General features: G+C 29.4%; 1 long non-coding RNA gene across 1 annotated transcript; it reads right to left on the bottom strand.

The window, feature by feature from the left end:
- Window positions 1-3,399: 3,399 nt before the first annotated feature.
- LOC124444263 lies at window positions 3,400-3,822 on the bottom strand. Its single transcript, XR_006947916.1, has 2 exons — window positions 3,747-3,822; window positions 3,400-3,640 (listed from the first exon to the last, which is right to left on the bottom strand). It is a non-coding gene; the product is annotated as an uncharacterized LOC124444263 (long non-coding RNA).
- Between the last annotated feature and the right edge of the window lie 711 nt (window positions 3,823-4,533).

Genomic DNA, 4,533 nt, shown 5'->3' with positions numbered 1-4,533 from the left:
ATTGTCTTGCTTCAACATAGTCCTGTTCACGCCAAAGAGACAGTAAAATGAAAAGGTAAAAAATAGCCGTTGTCAGTATTTGCATTTCTTGGAAACGTTTATTTTTTATTATACGTATGGTTATGCATTTGACGTACTTAAGAATTAATTAAGCATGTCAAAATACTTAATCAGTAATTAGAAAATAATTATGATTGTTACAACATTTAATAAATGAAAATTATGTTACCTTGGAAACGAGATAAAGTTGCTTTGTTATGTAGTGTGACATGACAAAGAAAGTGAAATTCAGATGTTCATTTAGCATTTTTACACACTAACCGAAGTGAAAAGTTGAAGAAGCTAGTTAAAATTTTTTGCTGAATAAGCAACATATTATTTTGTACATCAAGGGTCATCAAAGATGAACTTGGGTACGCATGTCTAGTTTGGGAAAGTCGCATCTCCATTTATGTGTGATTTTGTAAAAATTCTATAGTATTCAGTACAAAGATATTAAAACAAAGTAATGGAAAATATTGTTTATTTCGTAATTTCTAGCTACATAAAATCATTATTGTACTTTTGCATGGCTTCACTTTTTATTTCGCATTTTATATATTTTAATTTGTGACAGCGTTTCATGTTTCCTCATTTTGACCTCATGCCGGACAACGTACGTGGTTAGTATCAACGTTCATGCTAGTTTTTATTTGAGGAAGTTATAAACACTTCATTCAACTAAACTTACTATAATACTGTTCTATACAAGACAATTTATTTTAAGTATGTTTCTAGATATACGCACATGCCAAATGTTTTGAATGGTTACATGCAGATATTTGTCGAGTAGAAAAACGTTTTCAAGAAAAGTACAAGAGAGCAACAAATATATTTAAAAAAAGCTATAAATAAGACTGTTGTATTGTTAAGTTAAGTACTTTTGCATGATGTAGTTGAATATTTATTTATGAATTATGATGGCTTTTCCTAATCTTATCTATCAATTACCATACGACTAAAACAAAAATGCGCAAGAAAGAGAGCCATTAATATATAAAAAGAAGAAAGTGAAAAGTCTATATCTAATAGTCATTTCCTTCTACCTATATTTATACTTCATTAATGTTTATCTAATGTAAAAATGTTTTACAAATTTCTTTGGATTTTGACTGTAGTAAGTGGACATCTTTTTCATGCTATGGGTGTAAATCGTCGTCATGAGAAAGTCTTTTGAGTTACTTTTATAAATTCATTTTCTAGCTGGGATGGACAAGTCACTTTCAGTGAATATCTGTAACAGTTAACATATTTCAAATAAAATTTTTTTATGTAAATATTTTGATGTTAATCCTGTTCACGCCAAAGAGACAGTAAAATGAAAGCATAGAAAATAACCGTTGTCAGTATTTGCATTTCCAGTAAACATTTATTTCTCATTGGACGTAATGTCACGCAGTTGAAGTAATTATGAATTAATTAAGCACGCCAAAAAAGTTAATCAGTAATTAGTTAATGCTTATGACGTCACTTCATGAACAAAAATTATGCTATCGTAGAAATGTGTGAAATATATGAACAATGATGAAGTCAATATTCATCATTAAGTCTGACATTACAAAAAATAAACCACATTTCAGATTACTTATACAAAGTAGAAATTTATTTACTAATGACGAAGTATTGCGGGCGCAGTCATACGTTTGTTATATTGTGGTTATACGTTGTTTTGTTGACTATAAGTCTATTAAACGCTATATACATTTTTTATTTTTCTGCTATTTTTCTTGTCATTTGTCTTAATAATTTACCATTACTAATACAATTTGTATAAAATAATCTTTTAAAAACATGGACACTGTTTGGTTGAATGCTTGAAAAAAAGTGTTTCTATAACTCTATAATGCACGCAAAATTCAATTTCAAACAAAAATCTCGAAGGTTGCTTGTACTGCTTGGCTTCAGTGGCATATGTAGCAAAAAGTTTTTGGTCACGCTAATGTTTACAGAGCCACGCGCTATAACGTCATGATTTTCAATCATACGTAGAATAAGACATAAGTAACTTATTAAAATTAAATGTACTGTCTTTAAAGTACAAACAAACAACATAAAAGTTTTTGAGAAGTCAAAATAAAAATTAGTAATCATAGATCTCAACTAAAATAAATTTATTAAAAAATAAACAAAAATTACTACTTTTGGATCGCAACTTCATCATCATTTTAATGGCTCTGATATGAAAAGCAGGTATTAATTTCACTCACAGTAAATTTAAGGTAACTTTAAAGGATAATGAATGACATTATCTTAAGGGAGAAATGTTGGTATTAGCAGAACTGAACTTGAAGTTTTGAAAAATACAATGAAACCGTTAAATAATAAAACAACTATAAATATTCTGATATATATGGATATTTCAACATTAAAAGAAATATTCAATTTTTGAACAGTCACTGTATTTTATCATCCCATTATTTTGGTCTTTTCGAATTAAAAAATTTTTAAATTTTGAAACATTTTCAAATCTTTCAAAATAACACACTTGAGCTATATGTTTATAATCACGCATTTTCAGGAATGGAAAAATTAGTCCAATTACAGTATCTTTTTAGATTTTCTTGTAAAAAGATAAAAAGCAGAAATGGATGCAGTTTTACACATCAAATCAGCGTATGCGCTTAGCAGCTTGACACATCTTAATAGAAATCAATGGATCAGACTCAATGACTCAAATCTGCGTGTTTGAGCTACTGGTTGGAGCATGCTCAGATGTCATTATACGCAAATGTTTAAGTTTGAATGGCGTATTAAACCAAAATCATTATTCAAAGACTTGGATTATTTGCTCAAAACTTGCAATAAATAGATTAAATTATTTCAAAATTTAAACTAATTCCTTTTGAATTTTAAGTGAAGCAAATTTCTTGTGTGGGTGGAAATTTTTGCCACTCTTTCTAACACATTTTATTTATTATAATAAATATTTGTTCAAGTCCAGTCGATAGTTTATTTATTTAAGTAGCTGAGTCGTAAAAACCAAGGTTAACTACATTTATAATATAATCTTACCATTTGTATTTCTACATGTTGTATCCTCTGTTCTTCTTTTCTGGTATTGACTATCTGTAAGAACTTTAGTCAAAGACAAATAAACTTCTTTCCCAGACCTTTTGCATGGAAAACTCACAGGTTTAACTAAGTGCTGACAATATATAAAAATGGAAAATCACCATCAACTTATGCAATATAGTTGTTTCTGTTATATAAATATATATGTCATGATATGTCAATCATGGTTATCTTGATTGTCTTTAAGTGTATGATGATTTTGTTAAAAAAAAACACACGGTAAACTAAAGTATTTTTCCTTGCAACATGCTGAGGAAAAAAGAGCATCATGTCACTGAACTAAAACGATGAAAGTTGCAAAAATGGATTTGTTTTACTTTAACAATACAGACTTGCAGATTTACAAAGTTTAATAGAAAAAAGATCAAAAATTAGATGTTTGCCAACAATATCAAGACAGCTACAAAAAGAAGCCAAGAATGAAGATAAAATCGGGGCGATGCAGATGTATTCAAAAGATTTATCAACTCATGTAGAGCTCCTTTCTTGTCTTGGTTTTGTGTCGACATGTTTTTCAAGGATGATGTTTCTGCGAAATACACATCAATAACATGTTATAGCAATGTCAAAACTTCTTCTATTGCAACTCAAATATTTGTTGTAGTATTTTAAAAGTAAAACTTTGAATTCTTTACCTTTAATACAAAGTTCTCCATTTCTATGATAACCATGCAAACATTCACATTTGTAACTGCCATCAGTGTTAAGACACTTGGCATTCTCACCACAAAGGTTTTGGTATGTTTCACATTCATTAACGTCTTAATAAACATAACAACACAAAAGTAAAGATCTCTCGTATCACACGAGTTTTTGTCTTTGACAAGCACTGACAGTCAAAAAACATACACTGTTATGTCAATGTAAAGAATTAGATGTAGAAAGAAATTTACTGCATTTGATGAATCTGGTGATAATACGTTTCGCTACAGTTGATACAGATTATTTTGACGTTAAAATTGTTTGGTTAAGGATGTATAGTTTTTAACTCTAGAATTTTCATGAACTTCCATCATTGAATAGTATGTTTATTGCTGTAGAATTATATGACATTCTTGAATATTTTCACTGGAAGCTTCAATAGCAGGAAGAATAGTCATGAACTTTTGGTTTAGGTAATGATTTGCTGATATCATGACTAGAAGCACCAATGGCTCTAATAACAGCTGCTGAACTGCTGTCATATAGGTTTTCAGAATTAGTTGTCATATTTTCTGTTCCATACAGGTTTTCTGCAGCACCATTGCCAAAGTCATACTGTGATACAACAAATGTTGTTGCATCCAGGTTTTGAGCTGTATAAAGAAAATTCAAAAGTACATTCAGCATCTACAGATTAATTTTATGTATTTTGCGACAGAATTCTCGTGCAAAAAGATGCTCACAAAAAAGCAATCAACATTTCTATTCATGTAATAACGG

Source organism: Xenia sp. Carnegie-2017, unplaced genomic scaffold, assembly GCF_021976095.1.
Source record: "Xenia sp. Carnegie-2017 unplaced genomic scaffold, XeniaSp_v1 HiC_scaffold_21, whole genome shotgun sequence".
Classification (NCBI taxonomy): Eukaryota; Metazoa; Cnidaria; class Anthozoa; order Malacalcyonacea; family Xeniidae; genus Xenia; species Xenia sp. Carnegie-2017.
Note: the sequence above shows the minus strand (reverse complement) of the source record. Positions and strands in the feature narration are given on the sequence as shown.